At 62.0% G+C, this 23,001-nt stretch overlaps 6 pseudogenes; all 6 read left to right on the forward strand.

Moving 5' to 3' along the window:
* Window positions 1-1,291: 1,291 nt before the first annotated feature.
* Window positions 1,292-1,410, forward strand: LOC142868153 (uncharacterized; annotated as a pseudogene).
* A 3,791-nt stretch (window positions 1,411-5,201) lies between these two features.
* On the forward strand, window positions 5,202-5,320 carry LOC142868154 (uncharacterized; annotated as a pseudogene).
* Window positions 5,321-9,166: 3,846 nt separating this feature from the next.
* On the forward strand, window positions 9,167-9,285 carry LOC142868155 (uncharacterized; annotated as a pseudogene).
* Window positions 9,286-13,108: 3,823 nt separating this feature from the next.
* Window positions 13,109-13,227, forward strand: LOC142868156 (uncharacterized; annotated as a pseudogene).
* Window positions 13,228-17,021: 3,794 nt separating this feature from the next.
* LOC142868157 (uncharacterized) lies at window positions 17,022-17,140 on the forward strand (annotated as a pseudogene).
* Window positions 17,141-20,950: 3,810 nt separating this feature from the next.
* Window positions 20,951-21,069, forward strand: LOC142868159 (uncharacterized; annotated as a pseudogene).
* Window positions 21,070-23,001: the final 1,932 nt, after the last annotated feature.

A 23,001-nucleotide genomic window follows, 5' to 3' on the forward strand; every position in this document is an offset into this window, starting at 1 on the left:
TGCCCCGCTCTGAGACAAGGAGCCGGGCTTCGCATTCCCACAGCAGCCAGTCGTGGGCTGAGGACACCTGGGGCGTTGGGAACTCCCTGGCTTCTCCTTGGTTTAACATCTGGAGCTGCTTGTGAATTGTGCCGCCACACACACCCGAGTGCAGGTGTCTTCTGCACAGACTGGGGCCTCGCTCTTCTGAATGCCGCTAGCTCGCGACCCACCCACGGGTGAACCTGGTCAGGGTACTTTCTCTCAGGGGCAGACTCTGATCCGGGCGGGCTACCGGTGTCTCTGTTTGCTCCTTTCTTTCTTCCACTTTGGGAAAGGCTTCCTTACTGGGTGTGGAAATCTCCTATGCCTTTCCTCGCCTATTCTGTCAGCTCTAAAATTCTCTTTCGGTTGCCACCCTCACAGATGGATTAGGAAACTCTTTGCGGTGCACTCATTAGTGAAATGACCTCAATGACGCTGGAATCCAATATCTAATCGCCGATTTTTAGCGAGTCCACACGCCAGGGTGGTTGGGGTCCAGTGCAGCCCCGGCCAGGCCCAGGCCCCTTGGACTGGGCCACAGGAGGACACAGAGGAGGGTCCCGGCCCCCACGGTAGGTAGAGGTGCGGGCAGTTCTCCAAGGGCTTGGGTGTTTTCCAGAGGGAGGAGATGGAGGGGACTGATTTCTTCAGCGCCCCACAAACCACGCCACCCCACCCCACCCATGGGACACATCCCGAGAGAGAGAGAGAGAGAGAGAGAGAGAGAGAGAGAGAGAGAGAGAGAGAGAGAGAGAGAGAGAGAGAGAGAGACGCCCCATACACTGGCTCCCCTCCCCCGTGCGCTGTGCCCCAGCCCTGGCCCGGGGGAATAGGCGGCCGCAGGGCCACAGGGTGGGGGGCGCAGCTGAAAGGGGTTGTGGGGGAGGGCCGCCCCTGGCTGGGGTCAAAGGGCGAGCGCCCCGCCCCTCCCGCCCGTGCGCTTGGGGTGGGGGGCGGGGAGGTGAAGGAGGCCAGGCAAGGAGAGGAAGGGGGCTTGAAGGTCTCCACCTTGGCGGGTCCAGCCGTGGAGGCGCATCTTGTGTGAGTGTGAGTGAGTGAGTGAGTGTGAGTGTGAGTGTGTGTGTATACAGAGACAGCCCCCAACCCCAGCCCGCCCCGCCTGTCACCCCCGTCCCTCGGAGCCCGCGGGACCCGGCCGGCGAACTCAACAGGCCCGACCCGGCGCGGGGCCTGGGGCGGGGGGAGGAGGCGGCGGGGAAGCGCAGAGAGGCTCGGCTTCTTGAGCGGGGCAGGGGCGCCCTCCGCCGTCCACGGCCACACCACCCCGAACGCGCCCGATCCCGTCTGGTCTCGGAAGCTAAGCAGGCTCGGGCCTGGTTAGAACTTGGATGGGAGACCGCCCGGGAATACCGGGTGCCGTAGGCTTCTTCTTTTTTTTTTTGCCTCTGGTTCTGTCGCGTTTCTGGGAGTGTGGGGGCGGCCCGGGGTGGGGGTGACCCCCACCCTCAGCGCCCGCCGCGGTGCCTGGCGCCCCAGCCCGCACCGTGGGGCCTCCTCTTGTCCCGAGCCGCGACACCGCCGCCACGCGGCAGCATGCGTGGCTTCTGGACAGTCAGGTCTCAGACCAAAGGTCTGCTCTGTGGGAGCCGACACGCTGGAGGAAACCTTGAGAGTCTGAGAGGGGAGGGAGTTCCAGAAGAAGGCCAGGATGTCATTTTGAGGGAGTATGTGACCAGAACTCCTCCCGTTGCTTTTGGGGTTCTATGGGCTACACGTAGGAATCTTTGGTGGTGGCACCTGATGTTGGGGGATCCGGAGTCACACCCAGACCTGCTCCACAGGCCTCCTTTTACTTTTCTCTTCGGATTCATTTTTTTTTTTTTTTTTTGAGACAGAGTCTCGGTTTGTTGCCCAGGCTAGAGTGAGTGCCGTGGCGTCAGCCTAGCTCACAGCAACTTCAAACTCCTGGGCTCCAGTGATCCTTCTGCCTCAGCCTCCCGGGTAGCTGGGACTGCAGGCATGCGCCACCATGCCCCGCTAATTTTTTATATATATATATCAGTTGGCCAATTAATTCCTTTCTATTTATAGTAGAGACGGGGTCTCGCTCTTGCTCAGGCTGGTTTTGAACTCCTGACCTTGAGCAATCCGCCCGCCTCGGCCTCCCAAGAGCTAGGATTACAGGCGTGAGCCACAGCGCCCGGCCGGATTCATTATTTTTAAAAAGTGTCTCTTATCTCTATTATTGCATTTTCTTTTCTCTCTCTTTTCAAGCAGATGATGGGAGTCCAAGTATTAAGGTGACATGTGTTGCCCGTGCCCCCCTCCCCCCCCCCGTGTTCTTATTCATTTACCTCTCATGTTGTTCCAGCATATTGTGGGGGCACCAATGTTAAGGTCGGGTGCGTTGCCCTCTCCCAGCCTCCCCCCTCGGGTCAGAGCTTCAAGTGCGCCCATCCCCCAGTCGGTGCGTACCCACCCCATTCCTAATGGATGTGTATGCCCATCCCCTCCCCCCACCCGCCCGACACCCACCCGAAGAAGGTGATTCCTCTGTGTCCACTTAGGTGTCCATCGGTTCGTACCCATTTGCTGGTGAGCGCGAGCACGTGGTGCTCGTGTGTCCATTCTTGGGATACTTGGCTTACTGGAACGGGTTCCAGCTCTGGCCAGGAGAACCACGAGAGGTGCCCCCTCACCGCTGCTCCTCATAGCCGAATAGCACTCCGTGGTGTCCACGCGCCACATTTTATTTACCCACTCGTGGGTCGATGGGCACTCGGGTGGCTTCCAGGTCTTTGCGATTGTGACTTGTGCCCTGACACGAACCCTAACCCTTACCCAGCCCGTCTCCTCCACGGCCCCTGCCTGACTGACTCCTTCCCGCCCGGCCTATCACCTGTCACCGTCCTCGGCCCCTGCCTGACGGGGCTCCTCCGTCGCCTGGGCCTTCCAAGGGCTTGGTGTGGACGCTGGTTCCAGGACGCCCTCCCAGGAACCCGGTAGCAGGGCGGCCGCAGCGTCTCGCGCAACCCAACCGTCCGCCGGCTGGCCGCCGTCGCTAAGTGGCCTGCGGGGGACGTGCTCCCGCTGTGCCGTGGGGGCCCAGCCTGGTGTCTTCTCTGAGGCCCCGCGGCTGCCGCTCCCCGCAAGGGGATAGCCGCGGAGGTGGGGACCGCCTCCTCATGGGGACGTACACCCAGCTCTCCACGTCGGATTCCGGGGCTCTCTGTCCTGCCAGAAGGCCCAGCTGGCCTGCGGGTCCTTAGAGTGGCAAAAACATCCGAAAACTGAGATGGAGGGTCCGGTGGGTGTCTGCACTTTTGTGCTGGGCACCCCAGGGAGGCCCGGGCGCTGGCTGGACAATGCGGTCTGCTGGGCTGGGGGGGGTTTGGAGGAGCAACTGATGCCCTTTGCACTTTGGGTAGCAAGTGTCTGAGGTGTCTCTGGGCCCTGTGCCATGTGGGGGCGGGGGCGGGGGCGGGGTGGGAGGAGGAGGAGGAGGAGGAGGAGGAGGAGGAGGAGGAGGAGGAGGAGGTGGGAAGGGCCGGGGCCTGCAGTCGTGTTCCCCGGGGTGGCACAGCATGTGGCTTCTTCCACAGGCTGCTTGGCCTGGGCTCCCTGCACCTGGGCCTTTGGAGGACTGGCCCTGTGCTTGCCAACACTTCCTGCAGGGACCCAGAGCTGGGAGGTTGCATCTCTCAGCCCTGGGTCGGGCAGAGCCCCAGCGGGCCATGCCCACAACCTCTCTCAGCAGGGGTCCCCCAGAAGGCTCCTTTGGGACCAGGATTCTCTTGCGGGTGACTCTTTAAGGTCTGGCCCCTGGATGGAGGGGCACCAGGAGTAGAGGAGCAGGAAGGGGAAGGGGGTGGCCATGCGAGGGGACACTTTCAGGCCAAGTCCCAGCTTCAGTCTGATCCTCCTGGGAACCCCGGGGTGGACATCACACCTCCTGGTTGCCCCGCTCTGAGACAAGGAGCCGGGCTTCGCATTCCCACAGCAGCCAGTCGTGGGCTGAGGACACCTGGGGCGTTGGGAACTCCCTGGCTTCTCCTTGGTTTAACATCTGGAGCTGCTTGTGAATTGTGCCGCCACACACACCCGAGTGCAGGTGTCTTCTGCACAGACTGGGGCCTCGCTCTTCTGAATGCCGCTAGCTCGCGACCCACCCACGGGTGAACCTGGTCAGGGTACTTTCTCTCAGGGGCAGACTCTGATCCGGGCGGGCTACCGGTGTCTCTGTTTGCTCCTTTCTTTCTTCCACTTTGGGAAAGGCTTCCTTACTGGGTGTGGAAATCTCCTATGCCTTTCCTCGCCTATTCTGTCAGCTCTAAAATTCTCTTTCGGTTGCCACCCTCACAGATGGATTAGGAAACTCTTTGCGGTGCACTCATTAGTGAAATGACCTCAATGACGCTGGAATCCAATATCTAATCGCCGATTTTTAGCGAGTCCACACGCCAGGGTGGTTGGGGTCCAGTGCAGCCCCGGCCAGGCCCAGGCCCCTTGGACTGGGCCACAGGAGGACACAGAGGAGGGTCCCGGCCCCCACGGTAGGTAGAGGTGCGGGCAGTTCTCCAAGGGCTTGGGTGTTTTCCAGAGGGAGGAGATGGAGGGGACTGATTTCTTCAGCGCCCCACAAACCACGCCACCCCACCCCACCCATGGGACACATCGAGAGAGAGAGAGAGAGAGAGAGAGAGAGAGAGAGAGAGAGAGACGCCCCATACACTGGCTCCCCTCCCCCGTGCGCTGTGCCCCAGCCCTGGCCCGGGGGAATAGGCGGCCGCAGGGCCACAGGGTGGGGGGCGCAGCTGAAAGGGGTTGTGGGGGAGGGCCGCCCCTGGCTGGGGTCAAAGGGCGAGCGCCCCGCCCCTCCCGCCCGTGCGCTTGGGGTGGGGGGCGGGGAGGTGAAGGAGGCCAGGCAAGGAGAGGAAGGGGGCTTGAAGGTCTCCACCTTGGCGGGTCCAGCCGTGGAGGCGCATCTTGTGTGAGTGTGAGTGAGTGAGTGAGTGTGAGTGTGAGTGTGTGTGTATACAGAGACAGCCCCCAACCCCAGCCCGCCCCGCCTGTCACCCCCGTCCCTCGGAGCCCGCGGGACCCGGCCGGCGAACTCAACAGGCCCGACCCGGCGCGGGGCCTGGGGCGGGGGGAGGAGGCGGCGGGGAAGCGCAGAGAGGCTCGGCTTCTTGAGCGGGGCAGGGGCGCCCTCCGCCGTCCACGGCCACACCACCCCGAACGCGCCCGATCCCGTCTGGTCTCGGAAGCTAAGCAGGCTCGGGCCTGGTTAGAACTTGGATGGGAGACCGCCCGGGAATACCGGGTGCCGTAGGCTTCTTCTTTTTTTTTTTGCCTCTGGTTCTGTCGCGTTTCTGGGAGTGCGGGGGCGGCCCGGGGTGGGGGGACCCCCACCCTCAGCGCCCGCCGCGGTGCCTGGCGCCCCAGCCCGCACCGTGGGGCCTCCTCTTGTCCCGAGCCGCGACACCGCCGCCACGCGGCAGCATGCGTGGCTTCTGGACAGTCAGGTCTCAGACCAAAGGTCTGCTCTGTGGGAGCCGACACGCTGGAGGAAACCTTGAGAGTCTGAGAGGGGAGGGAGTTCCAGAAGAAGGCCAGGATGTCATTTTGAGGGAGTATGTGACCAGAACTCCTCCCGTTGCTTTTGGGGTTCTATGGGCTACACGTAGGAATCTTTGGTGGTGGCACCTGATGTTGGGGGATCCGGAGTCACACCCAGACCTGCTCCACAGGCCTCCTTTTACTTTTCTCTTCGGATTCATTTTTTTTTTTTTTTTTTGAGACAGAGTCTCGGTTTGTTGCCCAGGCTAGAGTGAGTGCCGTGGCGTCAGCCTAGCTCACAGCAACTTCAAACTCCTGGGCTCCAGTGATCCTTCTGCCTCAGCCTCCCGGGTAGCTGGGACTGCAGGCATGCGCCACCATGCCCCGCTAATTTTTTATATATATATATCAGTTGGCCAATTAATTCCTTTCTATTTATAGTAGAGACGGGGTCTCGCTCTTGCTCAGGCTGGTTTTGAACTCCTGACCTTGAGCAATCCGCCCGCCTCGGCCTCCCAAGAGCTAGGATTACAGGCGTGAGCCACAGCGCCCGGCCGGATTCATTATTTTTAAAAAGTGTCTCTTATCTCTATTATTGCATTTTCTTTTCTCTCTCTTTTCAAGCAGATGATGGGAGTCCAAGTATTAAGGTGACATGTGTTGCCCGTGCCCCCCTCCCCCCCCCCCGTGTTCTTATTCATTTACCTCTCATGTTGTTCCAGCATATTGTGGGGGCACCAATGTTAAGGTCGGGTGCGTTGCCCTCTCCCAGCCTCCCCCCTCGGGTCAGAGCTTCAAGTGCGCCCATCCCCCAGTCGGTGCGTACCCACCCCATTCCTAATGGATGTGTATGCCCATCCCCTCCCCCCACCCGCCCGACACCCACCCGAAGAAGGTGATTCCTCTGTGTCCACTTAGGTGTCCATCGGTTCGTACCCATTTGCTGGTGAGCGCGAGCACGTGGTGCTCGTGTGTCCATTCTTGGGATACTTGGCTTACTGGAACGGGTTCCAGCTCTGGCCAGGAGAACCACGAGAGGTGCCCCCTCACCGCTGCTCCTCATAGCCGAATAGCACTCCGTGGTGTCCACGCGCCACATTTTATTTACCCACTCGTGGGTCGATGGGCACTCGGGTGGCTTCCAGGTCTTTGCGATTGTGACTTGTGCCCTGACACGAACCCTAACCCTTACCCAGCCCGTCTCCTCCACGGCCCCTGCCTGACTGACTCCTTCCCGCCCGGCCTATCACCTGTCACCGTCCTCTGCCCCTGCCTGACACGCTCCTCCCCGCCCGGGCCGTCACCGTCCTCGGCCCCTGCCTGACGGGGCTCCTCCGTCGCCTGGGCCTTCCAAGGGCTTGGTGTGGACGCTGGTTCCAGGACGCCCTCCCAGGAACCCGGTAGCAGGGCGGCCGCAGCGTCTCGCGCAACCCAACCGTCCGCCGGCTGGCCGCCATCGCTAAGTGGCCTGCGGGGGACGTGCTCCCGCTGTGCCGTGGGGGCCCAGCCTGGTGTCTTCTCTGAGGCCCCGCGGCTGCCGCTCCCCGCAAGGGGATAGCCGCGGAGGTGGGGACCGCCTCCTCATGGGGACGTACACCCAGCTCTCCACGTCGGATTCCGGGGCTCTCTGTCCTGCCAGAAGGCCCAGCTGGCCTGCGGGTCCTTAGAGTGGCAAAAACATCCGAAAACTGAGATGGAGGGTCCGGTGGGTGTCTGCACTTTTGTGCTGGGCACCCCAGGGAGGCCCGGGCGCTGGCTGGACAATGCGGTCTGCTGGGCTGGGGGGGGTTTGGAGGAGCAACTGATGCCCTTTGCACTTTGGGTAGCAAGTGTCTGAGGTGTCTCTGGGCCCTGTGCCATGTGGGGGCGGGGGCGGGGGCGGGGTGGGAGGAGGAGGAGGAGGAGGAGGAGGAGGAGGAGGAGGAGGAGGAGGAGGTGGGAAGGGCCGGGGCCTGCAGTCGTGTTCCCCGGGGTGGCACAGCATGTGGCTTCTTCCACAGGCTGCTTGGCCTGGGCTCCCTGCACCTGGGCCTTTGGAGGACTGGCCCTGTGCTTGCCAACACTTCCTGCAGGGACCCAGAGCTGGGAGGTTGCATCTCTCAGCCCTGGGTCGGGCAGAGCCCCAGCGGGCCATGCCCACAACCTCTCTCAGCAGGGGTCCCCCAGAAGGCTCCTTTGGGACCAGGATTCTCTTGCGGGTGACTCTTTAAGGTCTGGCCCCTGGATGGAGGGGCACCAGGAGTAGAGGAGCAGGAAGGGGAAGGGGGTGGCCATGCGAGGGGACACTTTCAGGCCAAGTCCCAGCTTCAGTCTGATCCTCCTGGGAACCCCGGGGTGGACATCACACCTCCTGGTTGCCCCGCTCTGAGACAAGGAGCCGGGCTTCGCATTCCCACAGCAGCCAGTCGTGGGCTGAGGACACCTGGGGCGTTGGGAACTCCCTGGCTTCTCCTTGGTTTAACATCTGGAGCTGCTTGTGAATTGTGCCGCCACACACACCCGAGTGCAGGTGTCTTCTGCACAGACTGGGGCCTCGCTCTTCTGAATGCCGCTAGCTCGCGACCCACCCACGGGTGAACCTGGTCAGGGTACTTTCTCTCAGGGGCAGACTCTGATCCGGGCGGGCTACCGGTGTCTCTGTTTGCTCCTTTCTTTCTTCCACTTTGGGAAAGGCTTCCTTACTGGGTGTGGAAATCTCCTATGCCTATTCTGTCAGCTCTAAAATTCTCTTTCGGTTGCCACCCTCACAGATGGATTAGGAAACTCTTTGCGGTGCACTCATTAGTGAAATGACCTCAATGACGCTGGAATCCAATATCTAATCGCCGATTTTTAGCGAGTCCACACGCCAGGGTGGTTGGGGTCCAGTGCAGCCCCGGCCAGGCCCAGGCCCCTTGGACTGGGCCACAGGAGGACACAGAGGAGGGTCCCGGCCCCCACGGTAGGTAGAGGTGCGGGCAGTTCTCCAAGGGCTTGGGTGTTTTCCAGAGGGAGGAGATGGAGGGGACTGATTTCTTCAGCGCCCCACAAACCACGCCACCCCACCCCACCCATGGGACACATCGAGAGAGAGAGAGAGAGAGAGAGAGAGAGAGAGAGAGAGAGAGAGAGAGAGAGAGAGAGAGAGAGAGACGCCCCATACACTGGCTCCCCTCCCCCGTGCGCTGTGCCCCAGCCCTGGCCCGGGGGAATAGGCGGCCGCAGGGCCACAGGGTGGGGGGCGCAGGTGAAAGGCGTTGTGGGGGAGGGCCGCCCCTGGCTGGGGTCAAAGGGCGAGCGCCCCGCCCCTCCCGCCCGTGCGCTGGGGGTGGGGGGCGGGGAGGTGAAGGAGGCCAGGCAAGGAGAGGAAGGGGGCTTGAAGGTCTCCACCTTGGCGGGTCCAGCCGTGGAGGCGCATCTTGTGTGAGTGTGAGTGAGTGAGTGAGTGTGAGTGTGTGTGTATACAGAGACAGCCCCCAACCCCGGCCCGCCCCGCCTGTCACCCCCGTCCCTCGGAGCCCGCGGGACCCGGCCGGCGAACTCAACAGGCCCGACCCGGCGCGGGGCCTGGGGCGGGGGGAGGAGGCGGCGGGGAAGCGCAGAGAGGCTCGGCTTCTTGAGCGGGGCAGGGGCGCCCTCCGCCGTCCACGGCCACACCACCCCGAACGCGCCCGATCCCGTCTGGTCTCGGAAGCTAAGCAGGCTCGGGCCTGGTTAGAACTTGGATGGGAGACCGCCCGGGAATACCGGGTGCCGTAGGCTTCTTCTTTTTTTTTTTGCCTCTGGTTCTGTCGCGTTTCTGGGAGTGTGGGGGCGGCCCGGGGTGGGGGTGACCCCCACCCTCAGCGCCCGCCGCGGTGCCTGGCGCCCCAGCCCGCACCGTGGGGCCTCCTCTTGTCCCGAGCCGCGACACCGCCGCCACGCGGCAGCATGCGTGGCTTCTGGACAGTCAGGTCTCAGACCAAAGGTCTGCTCTGTGGGAGCCGACACGCTGGAGGAAACCTTGAGAGTCTGAGAGGGGAGGGAGTTCCAGAAGAAGGCCAGGATGTCATTTTGAGGGAGTATGTGACCAGAACTCCTCCCGTTGCTTTTGGGGTTCTATGGGCTACACGTAGGAATCTTTGGTGGTGGCACCTGATGTTGGGGGATCCGGAGTCACACCCAGACCTGCTCCACAGGCCTCCTTTTACTTTTCTCTTCGGATTCATTTTTTTTTTTTTTTTTTGAGACAGAGTCTCGGTTTGTTGCCCAGGCTAGAGTGAGTGCCGTGGCGTCAGCCTAGCTCACAGCAACTTCAAACTCCTGGGCTCCAGTGATCCTTCTGCCTCAGCCTCCCGGGTAGCTGGGACTGCAGGCATGCGCCACCATGCCCCGCTAATTTTTTATATATATATATCAGTTGGCCAATTAATTCCTTTCTATTTATAGTAGAGACGGGGTCTCGCTCTTGCTCAGGCTGGTTTTGAACTCCTGACCTTGAGCAATCCGCCCGCCTCGGCCTCCCAAGAGCTAGGATTACAGGCGTGAGCCACAGCGCCCGGCCGGATTCATTATTTTTAAAAAGTGTCTCTTATCTCTATTATTGCATTTTCTTTTCTCTCTCTTTTCAAGCAGATGATGGGAGTCCAAGTATTAAGGTGACATGTGTTGCCCGTGCCCCCCTCCCCCCCCCCGTGTTCTTATTCATTTACCTCTCATGTTGTTCCAGCATATTGTGGGGGCACCAATGTTAAGGTCGGGTGCGTTGCCCTCTCCCAGCCTCCCCCCTCGGGTCAGAGCTTCAAGTGCGCCCATCCCCCAGTCGGTGCGTACCCACCCCATTCCTAATGGATGTGTATGCCCATCCCCTCCCCCCACCCGCCCGACACCCACCCGAAGAAGGTGATTCCTCTGTGTCCACTTAGGTGTCCATCGGTTCGTACCCATTTGCTGGTGAGCGCGAGCACGTGGTGCTCGTGTGTCCATTCTTGGGATACTTGGCTTACTGGAACGGGTTCCAGCTCTGGCCAGGAGAACCACGAGAGGTGCCCCCTCACCGCTGCTCCTCATAGCCGAATAGCACTCCGTGGTGTCCACGCGCCACATTTTATTTACCCACTCGTGGGTCGATGGGCACTCGGGTGGCTTCCAGGTCTTTGCGATTGTGACTTGTGCCCTGACACGAACCCTAACCCTTACCCAGCCCGTCTCCTCCACGGCCCCTGCCTGACTGACTCCTTCCCGCCCGGCCTATCACCTGTCACCGTCCTCGGCCCCTGCCTGACGGGGCTCCTCCGTCGCCTGGGCCTTCCAAGGGCTTGGTGTGGACGCTGGTTCCAGGACGCCCTCCCAGGAACCCGGTAGCAGGGCGGCCGCAGCGTCTCGCGCAACCCAACCGTCCGCCGGCTGGCCGCCATCGCTAAGTGGCCTGCGGGGGACGTGCTCCCGCTGTGCCGTGGGGGCCCAGCCTGGTGTCTTCTCTGAGGCCCCGCGGCTGCCGCTCCCCGCAAGGGGATAGCCGCGGAGGTGGGGACCGCCTCCTCATGGGGACGTACACCCAGCTCTCCACGTCGGATTCCGGGGCTCTCTGTCCTGCCAGAAGGCCCAGCTGGCCTGCGGGTCCTTAGAGTGGCAAAAACATCCGAAAACTGAGATGGAGGGTCCGGTGGGTGTCTGCACTTTTGTGCTGGGCACCCCAGGGAGGCCCGGGCGCTGGCTGGACAATGCGGTCTGCTGGGCTGGGGGGGGTTTGGAGGAGCAACTGATGCCCTTTGCACTTTGGGTAGCAAGTGTCTGAGGTGTCTCTGGGCCCTGTGCCATGTGGGGGCGGGGGCGGGGGCGGGGTGGGAGGAGGAGGAGGAGGAGGAGGAGGAGGAGGAGGAGGAGGAGGAGGAGGTGGGAAGGGCCGGGGCCTGCAGTCGTGTTCCCCGGGGTGGCACAGCATGTGGCTTCTTCCACAGGCTGCTTGGCCTGGGCTCCCTGCACCTGGGCCTTTGGAGGACTGGCCCTGTGCTTGCCAACACTTCCTGCAGGGACCCAGAGCTGGGAGGTTGCATCTCTCAGCCCTGGGTCGGGCAGAGCCCCAGCGGGCCATGCCCACAACCTCTCTCAGCAGGGGTCCCCCAGAAGGCTCCTTTGGGACCAGGATTCTCTTGCGGGTGACTCTTTAAGGTCTGGCCCCTGGATGGAGGGGCACCAGGAGTAGAGGAGCAGGAAGGGGAAGGGGGTGGCCATGCGAGGGGACACTTTCAGGCCAAGTCCCAGCTTCAGTCTGATCCTCCTGGGAACCCCGGGGTGGACATCACACCTCCTGGTTGCCCCGCTCTGAGACAAGGAGCCGGGCTTCGCATTCCCACAGCAGCCAGTCGTGGGCTGAGGACACCTGGGGCGTTGGGAACTCCCTGGCTTCTCCTTGGTTTAACATCTGGAGCTGCTTGTGAATTGTGCCGCCACACACACCCGAGTGCAGGTGTCTTCTGCACAGACTGGGGCCTCGCTCTTCTGAATGCCGCTAGCTCGCGACCCACCCACGGGTGAACCTGGTCAGGGTACTTTCTCTCAGGGGCAGACTCTGATCCGGGCGGGCTACCGGTGTCTCTGTTTGCTCCTTTCTTTCTTCCACTTTGGGAAAGGCTTCCTTACTGGGTGTGGAAATCTCCTATGCCTTTCCTCGCCTATTCTGTCAGCTCTAAAATTCTCTTTCGGTTGCCACCCTCACAGATGGATTAGGAAACTCTTTGCGGTGCACTCATTAGTGAAATGACCTCAATGACGCTGGAATCCAATATCTAATCGCCGATTTTTAGCGAGTCCACACGCCAGGGTGGTTGGGGTCCAGTGCAGCCCCGGCCAGGCCCAGGCCCCTTGGACTGGGCCACAGGAGGACACAGAGGAGGGTCCCGGCCCCCACGGTAGGTAGAGGTGCGGGCAGTTCTCCAAGGGCTTGGGTGTTTTCCAGAGGGAGGAGATGGAGGGGACTGATTTCTTCAGCGCCCCACAAACCACGCCACCCCACCCCACCCATGGGACACATCCCGAGAGAGAGAGAGAGAGAGAGAGAGAGAGAGAGAGAGAGAGAGAGAGAGAGAGAGAGAGAGAGAGAGAGAGAGACGCCCCATACACTGGCTCCCCTCCCCCGTGCGCTGTGCCCCAGCCCTGGCCCGGGGGAATAGGCGGCCGCAGGGCCACAGGGTGGGGGGCGCAGCTGAAAGGGGTTGTGGGGGAGGGCCGCCCCTGGCTGGGGTCAAAGGGCGAGCGCCCCGCCCCTCCCGCCCGTGCGCTTGGGGTGGGGGGCGGGGAGGTGAAGGAGGCCAGGCAAGGAGAGGAAGGGGGCTTGAAGGTCTCCACCTTGGCGGGTCCAGCCGTGGAGGCGCATCTTGTGTGAGTGTGAGTGAGTGAGTGAGTGTGAGTGTGAGTGTGTGTGTATACAGAGACAGCCCCCAACCCCAGCCCGCCCCGCCTGTCACCCCCGTCCCTCGGAGCCCGCGGGACCCGGCCGGCGAACTCAACAGGCCCGACCCGGCGCGGGGCCTGGGGCGGGGGGAGGAGGCGGCGGGGAAGCGCAGAGAGGCTCGGCTTCTTGAGCGGGGCAGGGGCGCCCTCCGCCGTCCACGGCCACACCACCCCGAACGCGCCCGATCCCGTCTGGTCTCGGAAGCTAAGCAGGCTCGGGCCTGGTTAGAACTTGGATGGGAGACCGCCCGGGAATACCGGGTGCCGTAGGCTTCTTCTTTTTTTTTTTGCCTCTGGTTCTGTCGCGTTTCTGGGAGTGTGGGGGCGGCCCGGGGTGGGGGTGACCCCCACCCTCAGCGCCCGCCGCGGTGCCTGGCGCCCCAGCCCGCACCGTGGGGCCTCCTCTTGTCCCGAGCCGCGACACCGCCGCCACGCGGCAGCATGCGTGGCTTCTGGACAGTCAGGTCTCAGACCAAAGGTCTGCTCTGTGGGAGCCGACACGCTGGAGGAAACCTTGAGAGTCTGAGAGGGGAGGGAGTTCCAGAAGAAGGCCAGGATGTCATTTTGAGGGAGTATGTGACCAGAACTCCTCCCGTTGCTTTTGGGGTTCTATGGGCTACACGTAGGAATCTTTGGTGGTGGCACCTGATGTTGGGGGATCCGGAGTCACACCCAGACCTGCTCCACAGGCCTCCTTTTACTTTTCTCTTCGGATTCATTTTTTTTTTTTTTTTTTGAGACAGAGTCTCGGTTTGTTGCCCAGGCTAGAGTGAGTGCCGTGGCGTCAGCCTAGCTCACAGCAACTTCAAACTCCTGGGCTCCAGTGATCCTTCTGCCTCAGCCTCCCGGGTAGCTGGGACTGCAGGCATGCGCCACCATGCCCCGCTAATTTTTTATATATATATATCAGTTGGCCAATTAATTCCTTTCTATTTATAGTAGAGACGGGGTCTCGCTCTTGCTCAGGCTGGTTTTGAACTCCTGACCTTGAGCAATCCGCCCGCCTCGGCCTCCCAAGAGCTAGGATTACAGGCGTGAGCCACAGCGCCCGGCCGGATTCATTATTTTTAAAAAGTGTCTCTTATCTCTATTATTGCATTTTCTTTTCTCTCTCTTTTCAAGCAGATGATGGGAGTCCAAGTATTAAGGTGACATGTGTTGCCCGTGCCCCCCTCCCCCCCCCCCGTGTTCTTATTCATTTACCTCTCATGTTGTTCCAGCATATTGTGGGGGCACCAATGTTAAGGTCGGGTGCGTTGCCCTCTCCCAGCCTCCCCCCTCGGGTCAGAGCTTCAAGTGCGCCCATCCCCCAGTCGGTGCGTACCCACCCCATTCCTAATGGATGTGTATGCCCATCCCCTCCCCCCACCCGCCCGACACCCACCCGAAGAAGGTGATTCCTCTGTGTCCACTTAGGTGTCCATCGGTTCGTACCCATTTGCTGGTGAGCGCGAGCACGTGGTGCTCGTGTGTCCATTCTTGGGATACTTGGCTTACTGGAACGGGTTCCAGCTCTGGCCAGGAGAACCACGAGAGGTGCCCCCTCACCGCTGCTCCTCATAGCCGAATAGCACTCCGTGGTGTCCACGCGCCACATTTTATTTACCCACTCGTGGGTCGATGGGCACTCGGGTGGCTTCCAGGTCTTTGCGATTGTGACTTGTGCCCTGACACGAACCCTAACCCTTACCCAGCCCGTCTCCTCCACGGCCCCTGCCTGACTGACTCCTTCCCGCCCGGCCTATCACCTGTCACCGTCCTCGGCCCCTGCCTGACGGGGCTCCTCCGTCGCCTGGGCCTTCCAAGGGCTTGGTGTGGACGCTGGTTCCAGGACGCCCTCCCAGGAACCCGGTAGCAGGGCGGCCGCAGCGTCTCGCGCAACCCAACCGTCCGCCGGCTGGCCGCCATCGCTAAGTGGCCTGCGGGGGACGTGCTCCCGCTGTGCCGTGGGGGCCCAGCCTGGTGTCTTCTCTGAGGCCCCGCGGCTGCCGCTCCCCGCAAGGGGATAGCCGCGGAGGTGGGGACCGCCTCCTCATGGGGACGTACACCCAGCTCTCCACGTCGGATTCCGGGGCTCTCTGTCCTGCCAGAAGGCCCAGCTGGCCTGCGGGTCCTTAGAGTGGCAAAAACATCCGAAAACTGAGATGGAGGGTCCGGTGGGTGTCTGCACTTTTGTGCTGGGCACCCCAGGGAGGCCCGGGCGCTGGCTGGACAATGCGGTCTGCTGGGCTGGGGGGGGTTTGGAGGAGCAACTGATGCCCTTTGCACTTTGGGTAGCAAGTGTCTGAGGTGTCTCTGGGCCCTGTGCCATGTGGGGGCGGGGGCGGGGGCGGGGTGGGAGGAGGAGGAGGAGGAGGAGGAGGAGGAGGAGGAGGAGGAGGAGGAGGTGGGAAGGGCCGGGGCCTGCAGTCGTGTTCCCCGGGGTGGCACAGCATGTGGCTTCTTCCACAGGCTGCTTGGCCTGGGCTCCCTGCACCTGGGCCTTTGGAGGACTGGCCCTGTGCTTGCCAACACTTCCTGCAGGGACCCAGAGCTGGGAGGTTGCATCTCTCAGCCCTGGGTCGGGCAGAGCCCCAGCGGGCCATGCCCACAACCTCTCTCAGCAGGGGTCCCCCAGAAGGCTCCTTTGGGACCAGGATTCTCTTGCGGGTGACTCTTTAAGGTCTGGCCCCTGGATGGAGGGGCACCAGGAGTAGAGGAGCAGGAAGGGGAAGGGGGTGGCCATGCGAGGGGACACTTTCAGGCCAAGTCCCAGCTTCAGTCTGATCCTCCTGGGAACCCCGGGGTGGACATCACACCTCCTGGTTGCCCCGCTCTGAGACAAGGAGCCGGGCTTCGCATTCCCACAGCAGCCAGTCGTGGGCTGAGGACACCTGGGGCGTTGGGAACTCCCTGGCTTCTCCTTGGTTTAACATCTGGAGCTGCTTGTGAATTGTGCCGCCACACACACCCGAGTGCAGGTGTCTTCTGCACAGACTGGGGCCTCGCTCTTCTGAATGCCGCTAGCTCGCGACCCACCCACGGGTGAACCTGGTCAGGGTACTTTCTCTCAGGGGCAGACTCTGATCCGGGCGGGCTACCGGTGTCTCTGTTTGCTCCTTTCTTTCTTCCACTTTGGGAAAGGCTTCCTTACTGGGTGTGGAAATCTCCTATGCCTTTCCTCGCCTATTCTGTCAGCTCTAAAATTCTCTTTCGGTTGCCACCCTCACAGATGGATTAGGAAACTCTTTGCGGTGCACTCATTAGTGAAATGACCTCAATGACGCTGGAATCCAATATCTAATCGCCGATTTTTAGCGAGTCCACACGCCAGGGTGGTTGGGGTCCAGTGCAGCCCCGGCCAGGCCCAGGCCCCTTGGACTGGGCCACAGGAGGACACAGAGGAGGGTCCCGGCCCCCACGGTAGGTAGAGGTGCGGGCAGTTCTCCAAGGGCTTGGGTGTTTTCCAGAGGGAGGAGATGGAGGGGACTGATTTCTTCAGCGCCCCACAAACCACGCCACCCCACCCCACCCATGGGACACATCGAGAGAGAGAGAGAGAGAGAGAGAGAGAGAGAGAGAGAGAGAGAGACGCCCCATACACTGGCTCCCCTCCCCCGTGCGCTGTGCCCCAGCCCTGGCCCGGGGGAATAGGCGGCCGCAGGGCCACAGGGTGGGGGGCGCAGCTGAAAGGGGTTGTGGGGGAGGGCCGCCCCTGGCTGGGGTCAAAGGGCGAGCGCCCCGCCCCTCCCGCCCGTGCGCTTGGGGTGGGGGGCGGGGAGGTGAAGGAGGCCAGGCAAGGAGAGGAAGGGGGCTTGAAGGTCTCCACCTTGGCGGGTCCAGCCGTGGAGGCGCATCTTGTGTGAGTGTGAGTGAGTGAGTGAGTGTGAGTGTGAGTGTGTGTGTATACAGAGACAGCCCCCAACCCCAGCCCGCCCCGCCTGTCACCCCCGTCCCTCGGAGCCCGCGGGACCCGGCCGGCGAACTCAACAGGCCCGACCCGGCGCGGGGCCTGGGGCGGGGGGAGGAGGCGGCGGGGAAGCGCAGAGAGGCTCGGCTTCTTGAGCGGGGCAGGGGCGCCCTCCGCCGTCCACGGCCACACCACCCCGAACGCGCCCGATCCCGTCTGGTCTCGGAAGCTAAGCAGGCTCGGGCCTGGTTAGAACTTGGATGGGAGACCGCCCGGGAATACCGGGTGCCGTAGGCTTCTTCTTTTTTTTTTTGCCTCTGGTTCTGTCGCGTTTCTGGGAGTGCGGGGGCGGCCCGGGGTGGGGGGACCCCCACCCTCAGCGCCCGCCGCGGTGCCTGGCGCCCCAGCCCGCACCGTGGGGCCTCCTCTTGTCCCGAGCCGCGACACCGCCGCCACGCGGCAGCATGCGTGGCTTCTGGACAGTCAGGTCTCAGACCAAAGGTCTGCTCTGTGGGAGCCGACACGCTGGAGGAAACCTTGAGAGTCTGAGAGGGGAGGGAGTTCCAGAAGAAGGCCAGGATGTCATTTTGAGGGAGTATGTGACCAGAACTCCTCCCGTTGCTTTTGGGGTTCTATGGGCTACACGTAGGAATCTTTGGTGGTGGCACCTGATGTTGGGGGATCCGGAGTCACACCCAGACCTGCTCCACAGGCCTCCTTTTACTTTTCTCTTCGGATTCATTTTTTTTTTTTTTTTTTGAGACAGAGTCTCGGTTTGTTGCCCAGGCTAGAGTGAGTGCCGTGGCGTCAGCCTAGCTCACAGCAACTTCAAACTCCTGGGCTCCAGTGATCCTTCTGCCTCAGCCTCCCGGGTAGCTGGGACTGCAGGCATGCGCCACCATGCCCCGCTAATTTTTTATATATATATATCAGTTGGCCAATTAATTCCTTTCTATTTATAGTAGAGACGGGGTCTCGCTCTTGCTCAGGCTGGTTTTGAACTCCTGACCTTGAGCAATCCGCCCGCCTCGGCCTCCCAAGAGCTAGGATTACAGGCGTGAGCCACAGCGCCCGGCCGGATTCATTATTTTTAAAAAGTGTCTCTTATCTCTATTATTGCATTTTCTTTTCTCTCTCTTTTCAAGCAGATGATGGGAGTCCAAGTATTAAGGTGACATGTGTTGCCCGTGCCCCCCTCCCCCCCCCCCGTGTTCTTATTCATTTACCTCTCATGTTGTTCCAGCATATTGTGGGGGCACCAATGTTAAGGTCGGGTGCGTTGCCCTCTCCCAGCCTCCCCCCTCGGGTCAGAGCTTCAAGTGCGCCCATCCCCCAGTCGGTGCGTACCCACCCCATTCCTAATGGATGTGTATGCCCATCCCCTCCCCCCACCCGCCCGACACCCACCCGAAGAAGGTGATTCCTCTGTGTCCACTTAGGTGTCCATCGGTTCGTACCCATTTGCTGGTGAGCGCGAGCACGTGGTGCTCGTGTGTCCATTCTTGGGATACTTGGCTTACTGGAACGGGTTCCAGCTCTGGCCAGGAGAACCACGAGAGGTGCCCCCTCACCGCTGCTCCTCATAGCCGAATAGCACTCCGTGGTGTCCACGCGCCACATTTTATTTACCCACTCGTGGGTCGATGGGCACTCGGGTGGCTTCCAGGTCTTTGCGATTGTGACTTGTGCCCTGACACGAACCCTAACCCTTACCCAGCCCGTCTCCTCCACGGCCCCTGCCTGACTGACTCCTTCCCGCCCGGCCTATCACCTGTCACCGTCCTCGGCCCCTGCCTGACGGGGCTCCTCCGTCGCCTGGGCCTTCCAAGGGCTTGGTGTGGACGCTGGTTCCAGGACGCCCTCCCAGGAACCCGGTAGCAGGGCGGCCGCAGCGTCTCGCGCAACCCAACCGTCCGCCGGCTGGCCGCCATCGCTAAGTGGCCTGCGGGGGACGTGCTCCCGCTGTGCCGTGGGGGCCCAGCCTGGTGTCTTCTCTGAGGCCCCGCGGCTGCCGCTCCCCGCAAGGGGATAGCCGCGGAGGTGGGGACCGCCTCCTCATGGGGACGTACACCCAGCTCTCCACGTCGGATTCCGGGGCTCTCTGTCCTGCCAGAAGGCCCAGCTGGCCTGCGGGTCCTTAGAGTGGCAAAAACATCCGAAAACTGAGATGGAGGGTCCGGTGGGTGTCTGCACTTTTGTGCTGGGCACCCCAGGGAGGCCCGGGCGCTGGCTGGACAATGCGGTCTGCTGGGCTGGGGGGGGTTTGGAGGAGCAACTGATGCCCTTTGCACTTTGGGTAGCAAGTGTCTGAGGTGTCTCTGGGCCCTGTGCCATGTGGGGGCGGGGGCGGGGGCGGGGTGGGAGGAGGAGGAGGAGGAGGAGGAGGAGGAGGAGGAGGAGGAGGAGGTGGGAAGGGCCGGGGCCTGCAGTCGTGTTCCCCGGGGTGGCACAGCATGTGGCTTCTTCCACAGGCTGCTTGGCCTGGGCTCCCTGCACCTGGGCCTTTGGAGGACTGGCCCTGTGCTTGCCAACACTTCCTGCAGGGACCCAGAGCTGGGAGGTTGCATCTCTCAGCCCTGGGTCGGGCAGAGCCCCAGCGGGCCATGCCCACAACCTCTCTCAGCAGGGGTCCCCCAGAAGGCTCCTTTGGGACCAGGATTCTCTTGCGGGTGACTCTTTAAGGTCTGGCCCCTGGATGGAGGGGCACCAGGAGTAGAGGAGCAGGAAGGGGAAGGGGGTGGCCATGCGAGGGGACACTTTCAGGCCAAGTCCCAGCTTCAGTCTGATCCTCCTGGGAACCCCGGGGTGGACATCACACCTCCTGGTTGCCCCGCTCTGAGACAAGGAGCCGGGCTTCGCATTCCCACAGCAGCCAGTCGTGGGCTGAGGACACCTGGGGCGTTGGGAACTCCCTGGCTTCTCCTTGGTTTAACATCTGGAGCTGCTTGTGAATTGTGCCGCCACACACACCCGAGTGCAGGTGTCTTCTGCACAGACTGGGGCCTCGCTCTTCTGAATGCCGCTAGCTCGCGACCCACCCACGGGTGAACCTGGTCAGGGTACTTTCTCTCAGGGGCAGACTCTGATCCGGGCGGGCTACCGGTGTCTCTGTTTGCTCCTTTCTTTCTTCCACTTTGGGAAAGGCTTCCTTACTGGGTGTGGAAATCTCCTATGCCTTTCCTCGCCTATTCTGTCAGCTCTAAAATTCTCTTTCGGTTGCCACCCTCACAGATGGATTAGGAAACTCTTTGCGGTGCACTCATTAGTGAAATGACCTCAATGACGCTGGAATCCAATATCTAATCGCCGATTTTTAGCGAGTCCACACGCCAGGGTGGTTGGGGTCCAGTGCAGCCCCGGCCAGGCCCAGGCCCCTTGGACTGGGCCACAGGAGGACACAGAGGAGGGTCCCGGCCCCCACGGTAGGTAGAGGTGCGGGCAGTTCTCCAAGGGCTTGGGTGTTTTCCAGAGGGAGGAGATGGAGGGGACTGATTTCTTCAGCGCCCCACAAACCACGCCACCCCACCCCACCCATGGGACACATCCTGAGAGAGAGAGAGAGAGAGAGAGAGAGAGAGAGAGAGAGAGAGAGAGAGAGAGAGAGAGAGAGACGCCCCATACACTGGCTCCCCTCCCCCGTGCGCTGTGCCCCAGCCCTGGCCCGGGGGAATAGGCGGCCGCAGGGCCACAGGGTGGGGGGCGCAGCTGAAAGGGGTTGTGGGGGAGGGCCGCCCCTGGCTGGGGTCAAAGGGCGAGCGCCCCGCCCCTCCCGCCCGTGCGCTTGGGGTGGGGGGCGGGGAGGTGAAGGAGGCCAGGCAAGGAGAGGAAGGGGGCTTGAAGGTCTCCACCTTGGCGGGTCCAGCCGTGGAGGCGCATCTTGTGTGAGTGTGAGTGAGTGAGTGAGTGTGAGTGTGAGTGTGTGTGTATACAGAGACAGCCCCCAACCCCAGCCCGCCCCGCCTGTCACCCCCGTCCCTCGGAGCCCGCGGGACCCGGCCGGCGAACTCAACAGGCCCGACCCGGCGCGGGGCCTGGGGCGGGGGGAGGAGGCGGCGGGGAAGCGCAGAGAGGCTCGGCTTCTTGAGCGGGGCAGGGGCGCCCTCCGCCGTCCACGGCCACACCACCCCGAACGCGCCCGATCCCGTCTGGTCTCGGAAGCTAAGCAGGCTCGGGCCTGGTTAGAACTTGGATGGGAGACCGCCCGGGAATACCGGGTGCCGTAGGCTTCTTCTTTTTTTTTTTGCCTCTGGTTCTGTCGCGTTTCTGGGAGTGTGGGGGCGGCCCGGGGTGGGGGTGACCCCCACCCTCAGCGCCCGCCGCGGTGCCTGGCGCCCCAGCCCGCACCGTGGGGCCTCCTCTTGTCCCGAGCCGCGACACCGCCGCCACGCGGCAGCATGCGTGGCTTCTGGACAGTCAGGTCTCAGACCAAAGGTCTGCTCTGTGGGAGCCGACACGCTGGAGGAAACCTTGAGAGTCTGAGAGGGGAGGGAGTTCCAGAAGAAGGCCAGGATGTCATTTTGAGGGAGTATGTGACCAGAACTCCTCCCGTTGCTTTTGGGGTTCTATGGGCTACACGTAGGAATCTTTGGTGGTGGCACCTGATGTTGGGGGATCCGGAGTCACACCCAGACCTGCTCCACAGGCCTCCTTTTACTTTTCTCTTCGGATTCATTTTTTTTTTTTTTTTTTGAGACAGAGTCTCGGTTTGTTGCCCAGGCTAGAGTGAGTGCCGTGGCGTCAGCCTAGCTCACAGCAACTTCAAACTCCTGGGCTCCAGTGATCCTTCTGCCTCAGCCTCCCGGGTAGCTGGGACTGCAGGCATGCGCCACCATGCCCCGCTAATTTTTTATATATATATATCAGTTGGCCAATTAATTCCTTTCTATTTATAGTAGAGACGGGGTCTCGCTCTTGCTCAGGCTGGTTTTGAACTCCTGACCTTGAGCAATCCGCCCGCCTCGGCCTCCCAAGAGCTAGGATTACAGGCGTGAGCCACAGCGCCCGGCCGGATTCATTATTTTTAAAAAGTGTCTCTTATCTCTATTATTGCATTTTCTTTTCTCTCTCTTTTCAAGCAGATGATGGGAGTCCAAGTATTAAGGTGACATGTGTTGCCCGTGCCCCCCTCCCCCCCCCCGTGTTCTTATTCATTTACCTCTCATGTTGTTCCAGCATATTGTGGGGGCACCAATGTTAAGGTCGGGTGCGTTGCCCTCTCCCAGCCTCCCCCCTCGGGTCAGAGCTTCAAGTGCGCCCATCCCCCAGTCGGTGCGTACCCACCCCATTCCTAATGGATGTGTATGCCCATCCCCTCCCCCCACCCGCCCGACACCCACCCGAAGAAGGTGATTCCTCTGTGTCCACTTAGGTGTCCATCGGTTCGTACCCATTTGCTGGTGAGCGCGAGCACGTGGTGCTCGTGTGTCCATTCTTGGGATACTTGGCTTACTGGAACGGGTTCCAGCTCTGGCCAGGAGAACCACGAGAGGTGCCCCCTCACCGCTGCTCCTCATAGCCGAATAGCACTCCGTGGTGTCCACGCGCCACATTTTATTTACCCACTCGTGGGTCGATGGGCACTCGGGTGGCTTCCAGGTCTTTGCGATTGTGACTTGTGCCCTGACACGAACCCTAACCCTTACCCAGCCCGTCTCCTCCACGGCCCCTGCCTGACTGACTCCTTCCCGCCCGGCCTATCACCTGTCACCGTCCTCGGCCCCTGCCTGACGGGGCTCCTCCGTCGCCTGGGCCTTCCAAGGGCTTGGTGTGGACGCTGGTTCCAGGACGCCCTCCCAGGAACCCGGTAGCAGGGCGGCCGCAGCGTCTCGCGCAACCCAACCGTCCGCCGGCTGGCCGCCATCGCTAAGTGGCCTGCGGGGGACGTGCTCCCGCTGTGCCGTGGGGGCCCAGCCTGGTGTCTTCTCTGAGGCCCCGCGGCTGCCGCTCCCCGCAAGGGGATAGCCGCGGAGGTGGGGACCGCCTCCTCATGGGGACGTACACCCAGCTCTCCACGTCGGATTCCGGGGCTCTCTGTCCTGCCAGAAGGCCCAGCTGGCCTGCGGGTCCTTAGAGTGGCAAAAACATCCGAAAACTGAGATGGAGGGTCCGGTGGGTGTCTGCACTTTTGTGCTGGGCACCCCAGGGAGGCCCGGGCGCTG

Source organism: Microcebus murinus, unplaced genomic scaffold, assembly GCF_040939455.1.
Source record: "Microcebus murinus isolate Inina unplaced genomic scaffold, M.murinus_Inina_mat1.0 scaf026_hap2_Mmur4.0, whole genome shotgun sequence".
Classification (NCBI taxonomy): domain Eukaryota; kingdom Metazoa; phylum Chordata; class Mammalia; order Primates; family Cheirogaleidae; genus Microcebus; species Microcebus murinus.